We start from the raw sequence: 17,801 nt of genomic DNA on the forward strand, positions 1-17,801 counted from the left end.
AGGCCAGCTCAGCAGGGCACAAGCCACCACCTGCTGTCCTCACCTGAAGGCATCCTGATGGGGCTGAGAGCCCAAGTCCAGCAGGCGAGCCTCAGGGCACAGGGCCATGGTCTTGGGTCTGCACCTTGTTGCCAGCCCCTCACACATATGGCAGCATCACACATATGGTTCCTTCTACCAACCGCCACTAATTACCATTTGGACATTCCATTACAGTGTTCTCAAGAAGAAAGATTGCAAACAATCACGAAAAGAATGAAATTTAAAATCTTTTTTATCAGGCTGGAGAGATGGCTTGGTGGTTAAGAGTGCTGCTTCTCCATTGCTCCCAAGTTCAATTCCCAGCAACCACATGGTGACCTACAACTATCTGTAGTGGGATCCAATGCCCTCTTCTGTCTGAAGCTCTCTTCTGACATGCAGGCACACTCGCAGACAGAGTGCTCATGTACATAAATAAATAAATCTTTAAAAATAAAACCTTCTAATCAGTTAATGTATCTACATCTAGAAGCTAGAAAAGGGTCACAGCAATATTAAAAATAATTCAGAAATTGTAAAGGGATGTACGAGAGTCACAAAATTCACTGGGCAAGATGGTGTATACCTGGAATCCCAAAACTCACAAGGCTGAGGTAGGTGGATTGCCTTGAGTTCAAGGCTAGACTAAAGTGTGAGACCTTATATTAGAAAACAAAACAATTGGGGAGGGGATGGAGAGAGAGACAGAGAGACAGAGAGACAGAGAGACAGAAGAGACAGACAGAAGAGACAGAGAGGGAGACAGAGACAGAGAGACAGAAAAACAGAGAAAGACGGAGAGGGTGACAGAGACAGAGAGAGAGAGAGAGAGAGAGAGAGACCTCGATGTCATTTCCTGCACTGATGACAAGCTACTGAAGAATGTGAATGTCTCCTACCAAGCACTGAGATAATGCTAATGACAGAATGGGTTTCTTATTAAGATATCATAAACTGTAGATGGAAAAGTAAAGGAATGTATAAAAAATAAAAGAGAAATCCTACATTTGGAAAGCCTAAATTTAGAAGACTGTATAAGTTTAAGTCATAGGGGTGGGATTGAGACGATGTGGGGGGAGAGAATAATCACAATAAACTATATATGTACATGAAAATGTTAACTAAGTGCAACCAATTAAAAGAGAAAAGCAGGTTTGTTTTACGATGAAATTGATTTCCCATATGACACTATATAACATTTTGTGAATGGATTATATGAATTATCTGCAATAAAAAAATCAATTGTTGTTAAAGATGTGGTTGTGTTCATATTAATTTCAAGTGTTTTAAATTCTTTTTTTATTTGCTTATTTATTGATTGATTTTTTTAAGATAGGGTTTTTCTATGTAGACCAGGTTGACTCAAAAAAGAGATGCACCTGCCTATGCCTCCAAAGAGTTAGGATCAAAAGTGTATACATACACATGAAATTTACATTCTTAAAGTCATAAAAAATTACAGTTATCAACTTGGTACAATTTTTGAACAGTGATCAAGTGAATAGAAATATCAGAAACACATGTAAGGCATTAGGTTACTGTTGTTAAAAGGATCTTGAGCAGCATATATAATTCAAATCATCCAGGAGATACATTGTGAAAAAAAAACATGAAACTGGGTAAAGATGATTTAAATTTTTTAATCTATTAAAAATTTTAAAGTGCATTTGATATGAAAGCTCTAAGTGATATACTTCACACTTTTGCTTATATACCATCTTCAATTTTATGTGCATTCTGCAAATATTGTCCATGTTTATTCAGGCTCTTATTATTTCCCCATGACTGATAACATTCACAGAAATCATATTGAGCAAACTGTATATGTTGACGTATAATAGAATTGTATTCTACACAGTATAGCATAGAAATAGTTATATATAACTTCCCACATGTGTGTATATACATATGTAAATGGCTCAAGAAAATGAGTATCACTTTATCATTGTGGTATTATTGTCATCAAAATCCTGAGAACATTGAAATGGCATCAAATAGTGACCAGATCGGCAAAAAAATCCACAAAATAAAACTCTTATAAAGAATCTAACAATACTAGCAAAAGATGCAAAAATATTAAAGTCTCAATGAAATAAAAAGCCCAGATGAAATATTGTATAATATTTTCTCAACTCTAGGATAATGTATTTTTGTAAAACTATCAATAAAAGGCCTGAATTTTGAAGAAATCAAAAGTAGTACAGTATAATTTTGCAGTGGTCAATATTGATGCATACCATTTTACATAACTGCATAAACTGTCTTTCTTTTGTTCCGTGGTCTACCGTCGAACTCAGATAGATTTATGGGGAACCATTACATTGTAGACTTAAACTGGATTAATTTGGGGGTGAGTAAGTCATTTTGGTAAAGTTGCTTTAAAAATAAACCTTTTGATATTAGTACCGCAAATAATTCTCCCTGAAGGAAAAACCAGACACCAAGAACCTAGACCACTGCTGTCCAGGAAAAATTTCTAGATGATAGAAATATTCTATATCTGCGGTGTTTCTGGCTATGGATTCTGGCTGGCTGTTTGCCTCCTGGTTTGCCTGCTGTGACTAAAGGGGCAGATTTTAGGTCTAAGTTTAGTTCATCTCAAATAGCCATGTGTGACCAGTGGGTGCCATTTGGACAGTGTAGCCACAGAAAACTGAAGCAGTGTAACCAAAGACTCACCTAGGAGTCAGTTGACCTCCTAGAAGTGACTTGGGAAAACATTGGCAATGATAGCCTCTTGGGGAGCTCACCTTCACCAAAAGCAAACTGTGAATCCTTTACTCTTCTGCAATAGTCATAATGCAACTGGTCTCACACCCACCCCAACCCTCACCAAAGACATTTGAGAGGGAGCTGAACCCACTGTGTGCTTTAGATTTCAGTGTAGAAAGCACTTCCTTCGAAGTGGAGCAGACTGAGATTGCCAAGTCCTTTGCGTGGCTCCAGGGACTTGGGTCTGACCAGGGGTGAGGAGGAAATGAAGAATGACATTGGACACACATACATGGGGAAGGCTGGGTCCGTGAGCTGGAGAAAATGCAGCATCCCAGAAGCTCAGCATGTTTATTATATAGAGTTGGCCAGGAAGCAGGGCTGTTGCACAGGGCAGCAAGGAGGTGGGCATTACATGCAGATAAACAAGGAGGGGAGGACTATGCATATGCAACTGACAAGGGGCAGATTTAGCTAATCTCAGTAGGAGCAGTCTCTGCAGGGAGCAGTCTTCAGGCTGTAAATATCCAGATGGGGCCAGGGAGAAAGGTAGAGTAGACTTTTTCTGCACACACTATCAACACCATCCTGAGAAGGCATTGTCATGTCTCTGAGCCTCAAGGGGCATGGGGGCCTTTGCCTTTTCCCCATGGATAAATGGCTTTGGGTCCAAGGCATGGTCATATCATGTTTACAGCACATATCCACTTAGGGCTTCAGTTCCTCAGGACTTCCTCTGCTCCCACAGTGAGATCTCAAAAGAAAAACAGAAACCAACAAACAAAAAATGTGCTCAGTGAACTGGTTAATTCCCTTAACTGTACAGATCCAGTGTCCTAAGTCTAGGACTTCCTCCAAGGCTACAGAAAATCCTCTGGACCTAAAATAAGCAAAAAACAAACAAACAAACAAAAAGAAAACCAAAAAAAAAAACAAAAAGAAAACAAAAACCAAACAAAGACCCTTGCGCCCCCCCCCCAAAATGAATGGGAGAAAAAATTATTAAGGTTTTCATAAAAATTGTTTAAGAAAAACACACGGGAATTTACTTAATAGAGTTAGTGTGCTGAGATGTGAGGCCCACTCACATTATGCAGCATTTGGAAGTCTCAGACAACTTAACAGAAGAGGACTCCTAAATATTCTTTGTGACCACTCTCCACATACTACTCACAGCTTAATACTAACCTTCATAATTGAGTTGGGGACAGTATTCACCATAGCGGATAATTGAAGCATTAGTGCACACAGACACAGACACAGATACACACACACTCATACACACACTCACACATGCACACACACACAAAACACACACTCACACGCATACACACACACTCACACATGCATACACACTCACACACATACACACAGAGACACACAGACACTCACACACACAAGTACACACACATACACACACACTCACACATACACATAAAACACACACAAAACACATACAAATCACACACTCTGAGGAGCACACACAAGAGAAGTGTATATTCTATGAAGTTTCTTGGCATATTTTTATTTGTAATCCTCAATGCTTTAGTATTCTTGGTTTTGCTTAAAGGGGGGAAAAGTCAGGCTACATTTTCCCCGTTTTGAAATGACAGATATCTGTGTGTTAAACATACTCTGACGGCTGTCCAGGCTGCCTCGGCCTATTTGACAGCATCCAGGTCACCTTGGTCAGGACAGTGGTTGCTCTTCTTATTGGCAACTGGTTTGCATCACAAGAGTTTTCCACATCCTTACCAATATTAGAAGTTTGGTGACAGAAGCAGCTTGAGAAACAGTAAAATTATTGTGGTGTTGTCTTTCTGGAGGACATTAAAATTTACATGGTTTGCATATCGCTTTTTTTTCTTAGCATTTAGTCCTGCTTTAGCGCTGTTCAAATGTGGCCATGCAGCCAGCATCCCTTTGCTCCAGGCTCTCAGCACCCCATTCCTGTCACTGATCTGATGCATACTTGATCCCAGAGATGGACAGCAGAGGGATTTGACACACAGCATCCACTCTGCTCCACTGCTTTGCTTTTTGTAAATTCTTTACAATGGCTATTTCTTGATTTATTATTCCTACGAACATGACTTGGCTTGATATTTTGAGATAGGATCTTATTAGGCAGCCCAGGCTGGACTTGATTTCCCAATTCTCTGGCCTTAGTCTTCCACCATTCCCTGATTCTCAGTTTGTTACTAGAGGTAGTTATATGGCCCCATTTCCAAATCAAATGTTCTTCTGGCTTTATTACTCTGCCCTTTTCACAGACTTTTATTAATTATGCAAAGTAGATGGTATTTAATGTTTAAATACTAGATATATTAACTCATCAGTCCCCAAGACAACTCTGTGAATTAAACACTCATTATCATCCTCACTGTGCAGATAAGGGAATTGAGTCACACAAGGTAAAATAACTTCTCCACAGTTGAACATCTAAAGAGTGTGAGAGCCAAGCTTTGAGTCCAACTACAAAGTAGATCGGCCTATAATGGGGTGGCCTGTGGTGCTGTATATTCAAATGCTAAATTCTGTACCCTAAGGTCTGGTTGCTTCAAACAAGGAGACCCTCATGTATACCAGATTTTTTTTTGCCTCCTAAGTTATCCCTGATTGGTTAATAAAATCCCTACAACATGGGCTTGGAAGAAGAGAGGGGACAGAGCAAAGTTGTCCTTGGCTTGGGGGCTCAGGCAGGGTCCACGAGGAGAGGGAAAGGACATGGAGGAGAAGGAAGGAGACACCACCCCATAGGGTAGTTGGATCATGAGTGTATTGCCATGAGGGCCACTTTGTTAGAACAGGCGTGGCCCAGGCAGAGCATGGCAAGCAATACCTCAGTGTTACTGACAGGGAAGCAGAAAAAATAGCACAGAAGGTTGATGTCTGCCCAGTTCTAGTACTTTAAAGCTTATTATAAATCTAAAAGTTTTGTGTCTTTTATTTGGGAACAAAATGATCTACGGTCTGGTAGAAACCCCCTTATAATATTTACTGTAGCAATGGCCACTCAATTATTGTGGTATTTTAAATATAACACACATTGAATTTTACAATTCATATGCAAGGCTTTGTATATTTCCATGTGACTGTACATCTGAGGTCATGTGTAGGTATAGAGACATAACATGGCAGAAATACCTAGAACATTTTAAGGTCACCCCACCGACCAAATGAAAGCCACAGGCTATACAGACTATGATGGATGAGGAGAAGGCTTAGTGCTCTCTGGAGTCCCCTTCCCTAGTCTTGGGATAAGACTTCCAGTAAGCCAAGACCATATTCCTCTTCCATTTCTCAAGGAGCCAGGGGTAGACCCAGATATATGATTTATTGCCTGCAGGGTTTTTTTTTCTGCAAGCGCTGCCCTGTTTGAGGACTTGTCAAGGGTAAGCACTGTCAGAGGAAGGCCAGCATATGAATTCTGTATAACTCTGCTCTGACACCATGTAGCACAATCCTATCAAGTACTGGAAGCCTTGCTGGAAAGATTAATCAAACTCTAGGATCAAAAGGAAGCAACCCGAGGGCCACATGGCTGTAAATCAAGTCTGAAACCATAGCCCAGTATGGATGTTCAGCCTTGGATCTTATGTCAAACAGCGTTAGCATCCAAAAGAAACACAAAATTGAAATGGCAAGGTGACGGGTAATGACCCCATGGAAAGGATATCTAAGTCATGTGGAAAGATTCCAGTGCAAAGACATCTAGCAAAGATACTGAAAGAGTGTACCCCAAAACGGGGAGCCCCATCTCTCGCTCTGATCGTGGGCTGGGGTGCCCCCAGGAATCACGAGTAGCCATTCTTGATGTAACTGCAAGAGGTAGCTTTTATTAAGGGGATCCCGGGTCTTAGCGGGATCCCGGGTCGATCCGTGTCTCACACAGGAGAGAGAGGAATCGACCCCGAGCCTCCAATCTGGGGGGTTTATATAGGGGAGGTTAGGGGCATTCGCAGGGTTACACATGATTGGTCACTTCAAATGGTGCACAGTTACTTTCGGCACGAAATTACATCAGCAAGGAGTATGTGCTCTCTAGCAGCTCGGCAGGCAGGTAGGGTGGCTCATCTCACTCAGGGGGGTGAAGGAAGGGGAGGGGGTGGCTACTGATGGTCAATGTCCTTGGGGCTGGTAGCTGGTCCGGCAAGTCCTATCTCTGTCTCTCCCTCAGGCACGTCCGGCCCTGCACATCCGGACTCTGACAATGAGTAACCTTTTTAAAACTCTAGTTCTACATTCCCTTCTCCTTTTTTGTTAATAGTTCTAATCTTAGAACTTCATGGAGAACTCAGCTTCATCTAGCATAACAGCTTGGTATTGTTGTCTTAACATGAGGATTCTAATCTGGACACTATCTAAGCCTATACACCAAGGTCATGACTAGCTTTTAGAACTTCTAAGCTTATACAGACTGTGATCCCTGAGGCACGGTCCCAAGAAGTATTAAGAGTACTAACATATGCAGTGTTACATCATTTGTAATGGAAATCAAGCCTATCCCACACCTATCTTGATAGAACCCGGGACAAACATGACTGAATTTCCCTCTAGGTCCCAGCTCTCAGCCCCAACAGCTAGTACACGACTGGTGAGGGCTGAGAATTGACAGCTGTCAGGGTGGTCAGCAGCACCAGGTATGGTCCTTTCCAGCGAGGCTCAAGTGTCTGGGCTCAGTGTAGCTGCAGTCTCCGACCTGGAACTGATGGGATGTCTCAGGGGTCTCCGGGGCATAGGCTGCTGTCAGCTGTGAGCAGATTTCTTTCTGTATCACCTGTAGGTCTTTTAGCCTGGCACACAAATCATTATTACTATGGCACTATGACGTGTTGGTTCAGTAACATCATCTAATACAGTCAGGGGGGCTGAGGCCTCATATAAGATCTCAAAGGGGGTAAGGCTGAATCTGGAAGGGGTATTTCTTGCTCTGAAGAGAGCAAGAGGGAAGGAGTGTCACCCAGGCTGTGCCAGTCTCCATGGTTAATTTAATTTGGTCAGGGTCTCTTTTAGAGTTGTATTTATTTACTCTACCTGTCCTGAACTTTGAGGTCTGTAGATACAATGTAATTTCCAATCGACCTCTAAATACTTGGCCACACCCTGGCTTACCTTGGCAACGAAAATAGGACTGTTGTCTGACCAGATTACCTTGGGTACTCCAGACTGGGGGAAGATTTCTTCCAGTATCTTCTTGATGACTATCGAGGCCATCTCTTGCAGTTGTTGGCTTCACCAGGGCATCCAAGAGATGGTAAAGGCATCTGAAGTGCTGATGTGCTGGGGGTAGAAGTTCAGCCATCCCAGATGACATCGTGTTGTCCACCATGGCAGCACCCACTTGTCTCTGACCTTCATTCATGAAGAGAACTGTTCCCTTCGTGTGGACAAGGTCCTCGGCTTTCAGCAGGGGTCAATCAGCCAGTTGCAGAGGTCTTTCCTCCACCCATGGGCTTCTGTCAGTGCTTGACACTCGTGCTGAGGTGGCTCCAGGTCTGGATTGGGCAGCAAGGTGACCAGATTGTCCCCAACCATTGGAGAACCTAGTCCATGGCAGCTGACCAGTGGTCCCGTCTTTTGGGACACTCTATTTAAAGGCAAAACATCAGCCACTCTATCACAGTTTAAGTACTGGATTGGGTGATAATTGCCAGTGCCCGGCTGGCAGGAACGGTGTGTTCCAAGCAGAACAGCGCTAAGCCACACACCTCCCAGCATCAGGTACTGGTGCACTGAGACAGGTCTTAAGCTCCACATTCACAGTCTGTAGATATGCATACACATGGCCTCACCCAGCGATTTCAGCCCACGCAAGCCAATTTGGAGAGCAATTTTCTCATGAGTAGGGATAGGGGCAGTCAGGGATGACCATGAATTAGTGGGTGGGTTACCCGGCCCACCCCAAGGTCCACTGTTCTTCGGGCAGTCCATAACTATTGTTCGTTGCCAATAGCCCCTTGCACTCAAGGTTTTTGGATATTGGCCCACTGGGGGGCATAGGAGCACAGAGCATTGGGTCCCTCTCCAGCACTCTAGGACCAAGAAGCTCTCCAGTGGCCCCTCTTGTTCTTTCTTGGGCAGTCCCTGCCACAGTGTCCTTTTTCTTTGCATTAGGCACACTGATCTTTAGCCAGGAATTCTCTTCTATTGCCAGGTACTATCTTCCTAGGTTCCCTAACTACTGTGGCCAGTATATGTTCCTCTCTCATCTTTTATCTCTCTTTAGCTCTCTAACTTCTTCTTCTTTTTGTCTCTTTTCTTCCCTAGCTTCCTACTCTTTTTATCCTCTTTCTTTCTTTCTTTTTTTCAATCTCGTGTCTGCACCTTCTTCTACAGCTATTTTTCTCTGCAACTTACAATAACTCTCTCAGTGACTTAGCTTAACCCTTCAAGTTTCTGTAACTTTCTCTTCATATCCTTTCCTTATCTTAGCCAGATTGGTGGGGCATTTTCCAGCCCCTCAGAGACCCACCCTTGGAGCCTGGCGGCAGACATGGAGCACTCCCTACCTTCAGGCGTCTGAAGAGAGCACGCAGAAGTGAGGGCCTTCTATCCGTGTCTGGAACATTTTTTCTGGCCTCTAGTAGGATCCCGTCTTTCCTCAGTGGTAAAGAAAACCTGTAACAGTTATTAACAAGCATGAAGAGGGCAAACAGCATTTAGTCACACAGCTAAACCAGCAGGCCTTCTTGGACAAAAAGCCATTGTACAAATAAGCACAAGCTTTGTCTATGAAACGGAAAGGTGAGCAGAGAGGCAGCAGATCTGCTATCGACTATCTCTCTAGACTTAGATTTTTCCCTCAAGGAGTATAACCAAAGGATGGAGAGATGGTTAGAACCTGGGTGCTAGATGACAGGTGGCTGACAAAAGAATCGTAACCAATTCACCTGGGGCTATCAGGACCTCAGTAGCAGCCCTTTACCAAACTGTCTCACTGGGTTTAAAGGCCCATGGAAAAGAAAACATTAATCCTGACCTTGGCCACCGCCTGATAAGGCAGGCTCCCTTAAAGAACTTCTCTAAATGAGCGCTCTCCTACTATGAGCAAATGTCAGAAATTCCTTTCTTGTTCTTGTTTTCCTTATAGTCCTCTCCCACCTCGCTCTCAGCCTTTTCAGATAGTTCCTCCTGTAGCATTTCTAACACAGCCTGTCTCTCTCTCTCTCTTTTTTTTTTTTGATAGCCTGTTGACAGCATTTCTGATCTTTTAGGCAGCTACGCACTAAGTGTCAAAACGGCTGAAACTCTGCCTTTAAGATTCCTTACTCCCAAGCAAAATTTAAATCTTTCTCTAGCTTATCTCAGCTGGCTGCGAGCACAAGCACAGAGAAAACACTGTTTTAAAAATTAACTTTGGCTATCAACCAACACACCGCCGCTAGAGCAGGGTCCATAAGATTAAGTTTCTTACTCACTAAGCATTAAGGGGACCAAGTAAAACTCTTCAACGAACAAAGCAAAACATGATTTCAAACACAGTCGTCAGTCCAAGATTTTAAACACAGTCAGATCTTTTTGACTGTCAGTTGCCGGGTCCTCCCTGCAAAATTCAGCTCGTGTAACGGTCTCATGCGTCCCAGAACCTGCGCGATTGGGGCGTCCCCCTGTGCACTTTCTACAAAGGAAAAAGAAAAAAAAAAGACTATTCGGAGTAGGAATCCTTCATCTACTCACAGGCGCCTATTCGGGGTGGGGAACCTTCTTCCACCCGTGCACAGGGCAGGAATCCTCCTTCTGCCCAGACAGTGCACTCTCAAGCTAGCTTTCTACTGGGTGGGAATCCTTCTTCCACCCGTGCACAGGGCAGGAATCCTCCTTCTGCCCAGACAGTGCACTCTCAAGCTAGCTTTCTACAGGGTGGGAATCCTTCTTCCACCCGTGCACAGGGCAGGAATCCTCCTTCTGCCCAGACAGTGCACCCTCAAGCTAGCTTTCTACGGGGTGGGAATCCTTCTTCCACCCGTGCACAGGGCAGGAATCCTTCATCTGCCCAGACAGTGCACCAAGACCTTAAACCGGTACTGAAAAACACAGACTACAAGACTTAATTCACACAAACTCACACACAGCAGCCGCTTTCCAGCACTCACATTAACGTACCTCCAAGTGGCATTCGGGGTTCCGGGGGGGGGGGGGGGGGGGGTCACGCTCAGATCCCGGACGAGCCCCCAAATGAAAGATCATACCCCAAAACGGGGAGCCCCGTCTCTCACTCCGATCGTGGGCTAGGGTGCCCCCAGGAATCACGAGTAGCCATTCTTGTTGTAACAGCAAGAGGTAGCTTTATTAAACGAGACCCCAAGTCTTAGCGGGATCCCGGGTCGACACGTATCTCACACAGGAGAGAGAGGAATCGACCCCGAGCCTCCAAACTCGGGTGTTTATATAGGGGAGGTTAGGGGCATTCGTGCGGTTACACATGATTGGTCAATTCAAATGGTGCACAGGTACTTTCGGCACGAAATTACATCAGCAAGGAGTATGTGCTCTCTAGCAGCTCGGCAGGCAGGTAGGGTGGCTCATCTCACTCAGGGGGGTGAAGGAAGGGGAGGGGGTGGCTACTGATGGTCAATGTCCTTGGGGCTGGTAGCTGGTTTGGCAAGTCCTATCTCTGTCTCTCCCTCAGGCATATCCGGCCCTGAACATCCGGACTCTGACAATGAGTAACCTTTTTAAAACTCTAGTTCTACAATACATGTCCATGAAGCTTTCACCAAGAATCCCCATTCTGTGTTCTAAAATACTATATATATACACACACACAGTGAATCCTAATTTATGGTCAGCTATGGGGATTGATTCTCTGGGAACCTGACTTTGAGATAGAGATAGATGTATAAATGTGTTTGACAAGTGCTCTTGGTGACCATGGCTGTGACAAAGAGGAGAGAAGAGGATAGGGTGGAGAGCACTCTGGCTCTAATGCAGTCACAAGAGTATGTAGGCAGCCCTGTGTGGGGCTCAGGAGATGGCCTGACACTGAAGTCTTAGCCTGCACTGGAACAAGCAGGAGGCCCCGCCTTAAAGTCCCCATTGGCTAAGGACGAGGTCCTGGTCAGAAACTAGTTACCACATTGTAACCACATAGCCATCCCTTCTCCAATATCATTCTTCCTGAATTTCCAAGTCCAATCATGAGGATATTTGGGGCTCCACTCTGATCTTTTACTCAGAGCAAACATAGAAATCAGGTGGATGGGCAGGGAGTGGAATGGCCTAAGGTTAGGCTAAACCTCAATTTTAATGGGTCCATAAGATCAGGAGGGAGTCCATTTGGCATTGTCATCTGTGGCTTCTGTGTCCTTATCCCGGGTATGCTGACTCTATGATACGATGCCACCTCAACTCACATATGTCAGGGTGAAAATCATGTATGACATTTCTGGGAAGAACTCTGCCTTTTCCTACCATCTGGAGTTATACAACATCACTATGCAAAGCTCAGAAGAGAGGGGTGGAGATTGTGGAGGCCTTAGAAGTTGAGGATCTTTTCTGATTAAGGCACATATTTTTTCCTGTATAATTTTTCCCTTGCTCTTTCCCTAATGATGGTTGACTTCATTCCTGGCCTGAAGTAAACTGGATTCTAAGGTTTGGATTAGGGAAGCCCCTCTTTTTGAGATGATAGGCCCAGCAAGGGATTCCACTGCATACAGGTTCCTATTCCCAAGGAAGTTGTTGCTGCAGAATCACAGCATGGGGGCAGCAGCTCATGATGTCTCCCAGCTTTCTCTCCTGCACTTGCTGCAAGTGTAATAAGGCTGTTTGTTTGTTTGTTTGTTTTTTATTGGAAATTCCTACAAAGCTGGTCAGAATTAATACATGCCTTTAATACCAGCACCCACAAGGTATTTTTGTTTTTGCTTTTGTTTTTGTTTTATTTCATTTCATTATTTCTGTAATTGTTGTTAGGATTCTTATTGTTTTCTTTGGTAATTCCCTCTAGCTATTCACTCTGTACCTAGAATGTGAAGCCCATGCTCTGCATGGTCCTATTATTCATGTTAAGAATTTTATTCTTACCACCAACACCACAGATGATCACATTATTTACTTTCAAATCAGGAAAACAGGCATAAAGAAGAGAGCTATGTTGTTTGGTCTCAGGTAACCAGCCAATCAGGAGTGTAGGATGGCTTCCCATTGTTTTGGGTTAGGTAAGCTTCTGTTATTGAGATGAAAGGCCTCTGTTGAAACCTCCAGTTGAGTAACAGAGAGCCTGGAAAGACTGAAAGAGTGGTTGCACCTTGAAGGTGAAGGCTGGCCCTTCAGTGCCTCTGCAGCCTGAGGCAGAGTAATTTTGGGAACACAAGAGCACTTGGCCAGAGATCATAGAGGACTGCATTTTGCTTGAGCCCTGAGACCTGGATGAGCATAGAACTCCACAGTCCTGATAAAGGGAAGCAGAGCCACATAGATGTGAGGGAACAATGGATCTTTGAACTGCATGTTCTCCACCTCATTTATCTTTGCTGTGTACATAGTATATGTAAATGACAAGGGCATCCTACTTTATCACATCTAGTCACTCTATCTGTTAAAGCATGTGCAAATGTAAACACAGTAGAGTTAGTTCAGCAATACATTGTATCCCATTTTGTTAAAGAACTTTATTTTATTTCTATTTATATATTTTTTCTTTTTCACTTTACGTTCTGCTCACTGACTACTGATACCTAATTACTCTCCCACAATCCTTCCCCAATTCTCCTGGCACAGTCTTCTCTGAGTGTATGAGGGCCAACTGTCTCACTGCCTCCCTTCTTTTACCAAAGCCTTTTCTGGTTGCATTGGTGAGGATGCTGGTTTTGAGTGCCTTGGACTTGGCTTTCTTCATGCTCCAATTTTCTGGCTTTCATAGTTTGTGAAGAAATGTCTGTGAACTTGGTCCTTCATCCAAATGGTACACAAGAGGCAATGGTTTTGTTAATATTTTTGAGAGTATATTTCAATCAAACCTATCCTACTAATATCCTAACAATAACAAAGGTAATGGGAGGCTACACATCTATTCCCTTAGTTTTCAGTTCTTCTCAGAGCAGCAGTGTAGAAGCCCACAAAGCTGGCAAAGTGAAGTGAGGTCACGCAGGGGTCCTAAGAGCACAGTCCTACTTTCTTAGAGTAACTCCTAGGGATTTACCATATCCATACACCCGTAGCTCCATATGCACTGGACCCCAGGGAAGTGCTCAACATTCATTGCTTTTGCCACGCAGTTTGCCACAAATGTTAGAAATCTGAAAAGTTCAGGAAAATTGAAGGTGTGAATAAGTCCCAGTGACTGGAGTAAGCTCAAACAGTCTGTGACAACAAAGAACTGATTGAGCATCCAAGAGACAAGACGCTCACCAGGACCATAGTTGTATCCCAGTAAGAAAATTTGAATAATAAGTCTTCAGGTGAAAAGATAAATTAGGAGGTCCTAGACCTAAAAGTTTTATCCTCTGCCCTCAGGGTTGCAGCCATTCTTTCAGAATTTCCTGGCCCTGGGTCACAGGATCAGAGTTCTCACCTGGAAGCAGGGTTATCTGGAAGGCGCATAATACATATCCACAGACTCCTCTTTGGGTACAAACTGATAGGCAACTTCATGTCTTAAAGTCATTCTCTCTCTCTCTCTCTCTCTCTCTCTCTCTCTCTCTCTCTCTCTCTCTCTCTCTCTCTCTCAGCTTGAGGCTGCACACACACTGCATTCTTTTGTGCACTCCGATTTTTTTATTGCAGTTTTCTTTTCTCAAACTCCCACAATCATGCACACGTCTGTTCATTACCCTTTCATTCTCACACACACTCTTCATACACACCTCGTACATATCTCACACACACCACATGCACTCTCCTGTCATGCACACACACAATCTTCATACACACCTCACACATATCTCACACACACAGCACATGCACTCTCCTGTCACTCACACACAGTCTTCATGCACACCTCATACATATCTCACACACAGCACATGCACTCTCCTGTCACGCACACACACAATCTTCGTAAACACCTCATACATATCTCACACATACCACATGCACTCTCCTGTCATGCACACACACAATCTTCACACACACCTCACATATATCTCACACACAGCACATGCACTCTCCTGTCACGCACAAACACAGTCTTCACACACACCTCACATTCTCTCCTCACTCATTCTCACATGCTCTCCTCATGCTCTCTCCCTGGCTCTCACATTTGTTCTCAGACTCGCTCCCTCATTAGCTCCCTCATTCACTATCACATTCTCTCTCCACTCACTCTTCACATGCTCTTCTCATGCTCTCTCATTCACTCTCACATTTGTTCATACATTTGCTCTGTCATTTACTCTCTCATTCACTCCCTCATGCTCTCTCTCATTTACTCTTCACATGTTCTGTAGCCTTTCTCTTGCCCCAGTCCTTTATTAATAATCCAAAAGCGGGTAGAAAAAAGAGATTTATAATCATTGCCAAATCAGATGCAAAGAATGACTACATCCCACCAAGACCTAAGAATTACAACTGTTCCCCAAAGTTTCAGGCTTCCCCTATACCCAGGCCTGTGGCCAATATAATAATAATTGTAAACTTATCATTATTTAAACTTTAATTCTTTACTTTTATACTTCAGAGTCCAAAGCTCCGAGATCAGCTAATTGCATTTTCCTGTGACACTCTAATGATAAATGACATAGGCAAAACTGCCAGGCAGTGGCCAGAAAGAATCAAGGTAACCCTTAGCACACTAATTCCACTAGCGTTCTGTTCCTTGCACACAATGACTCTCATAAGGGTTCCAGTAGTTAGACTTAGTTTACTAGTATATTATTTTATATATTCTATACTTCCTTAACCAGTCTATAATATTATGTAAAACTTACTTCCTAACTTCAATAACTTTTTCCTTTCTTAGGGTCCCAATGTCGGCTCTAATTCATTTTCTCTTATTTTCTTCAAGCTGTCTTTGCAAGTAAAACCCTAATCTAGAACTACAATTCTGCAGTTATTACATTTTTTTCCAAGATGAGAATACACAGTATCCACCAGGGCGACTAGGGCTGTGCTGTGCTGTGCCCCTATGCATCAATTTCCAATTGTCTAAGAATCATAACATCAACGAACATCTAGTTTCACAGAATTCACCAGAGCAGAAGGAGAAAGAAGTAGGAAAGTCAGATATAATACAATAATTGTGCACACCAAGGCCAACTGATAGGCAGTCACACACAAATGAATCTATACAGCCGTTGTTCAGGGCTAAGGTTTGGAGAAATGGAAACAACCAATTTTTACAAAAAGCTACTGCGGGCTACTGAGATGTCTCCATTGTATGTTGTCCCCAGCATTAGCCAGAACTCAGACAACAAAGGGAGGTCAAAAGGATACAGATTGGAAAGGAAGAAGTCAAAATATCACTGTTGCAGAGGATAGGGTAGTATACATGGGACACTCCAAAAGTTACAACAGAGAACTCCTAAGCCTGATAAACAACTTCAGCAAAGTGGTTGGGTATAGAATTAATTCAAACAAATCAGTAGCCTTCCTCTACACAAAAGATAAACAGGCTGAGAAAGAAATTAGGGAAATGACACCTTTCATAACAGTCCCAAATCATATAAAAATACCTCAGTGTGACTTTTATCAAACAAGTGAAAGATCTGTGTGACAAGAACTTCATGATATGAAGAAAGAAATTGAAGAAGATCTCAGAAAATGGAAAGATCTCCCATGCTCGTGGGTTGGCAGTATGAAGATAGTAAAAATGGCCATTTTCCCAAAGTGACCTACAGTTGCAATGCAATCTCCATCAAAATTCGATTCCAATTCTTCATAGGGTTAGACAGAACAATTTGCAAATTCATTTGGAATAACAAGTAATGCAGGATAACTAAAACTATCCTCAACAATAAAAGGACATCCCTGGGAATCACCATCCCTGAACTCAACCAGTTTACAGAGCATTAGTGATAAAACTGTATGGTATTGGTGCAGAGACAGGAAGATAGACCAGTGGAATAGAACTGCAGACCCAGAAATGAACCGGCACACCTATGGTCCCTTGATTTTTGACAAAGGAGACAAAAGCATCCAGTGGAAAAAGGATAGCATTTTTAGCAAAGGGTGCTGGTTCAAATGGAGGTCAACATATGGAGGAGTACAAATCAACCCCTTCTTATTGCCCTGTGTAAAGCTTAAGTCCAGGTGGATCAAGGACCTCTACATCAAACCAGATCACTCAAACTAATAGAAGCAAAAGCGGGGAAGAATCTTGAACACATGGACACTGGAAAAAATTTCCTGAACAAAACACGAATGGCTTATGCTCTAAGATCAAGAATAGACAAATGGGACCTCATAAAGCTACAAAGCTTCTGTAAGGCAAAGGACACTGTGGTTAGGACAAAACAGCAGCCAACAGATTGGGAATAGACCTTTACTAATCCTACAACTGATATAGGGCTAATATCCAAAATATACAAGAACTCATGAAGTTGGACTGCAGGGAGACTAATAACCCTATTAAAAATTGCAGTTCAGAGCTAAACAAAGAATTCATAGCTGAGGAATATGGAGTGACTGAGAAGGACCAAAAGAAATGTTCAACATCTTTAGTTATAAGGGAAATGTAAATCAAAACAACCCTGAGATTCCACCTCACACCAGTCTGAATGCCTAAGATAAAACACTCATGCCACAGAAGATACTTGCAGGGATGTGAGAAATAGGAACACTCCTCCATTGTCGGTGAGATTGCAGACTGCTACAACCATTCTGGATATCAGTCTGGAGGTTCCTCAGAAAATTAGACATTGCACTAGCTTAGGACCCAGCTATACCTCTCTTGCACATATACCCAAAAGATGCTCCAACATACAACAGGGCACATGCTCCACCATGTTCATAGCAGCCTTATTTATAATAGTCAGAAAATGAAAAGATCCCAGATGCCCTTCAACAGAGGAATGGAAACAGAAAGTGTGGTACATCTACACAATGGAGTACTACAGAGATATCAAAAACAATGACTTCATGAAATTCATAGGCAAAGAGAACGAACTAAAACATATCATCCT

Source organism: Rattus norvegicus, chromosome 9 (assembly GCF_021556685.1).
Source record: "Rattus norvegicus strain SHRSP/BbbUtx chromosome 9, alternate assembly SHRSP_T2T, whole genome shotgun sequence".
Classification (NCBI taxonomy): Eukaryota; Metazoa; Chordata; class Mammalia; order Rodentia; family Muridae; genus Rattus; species Rattus norvegicus.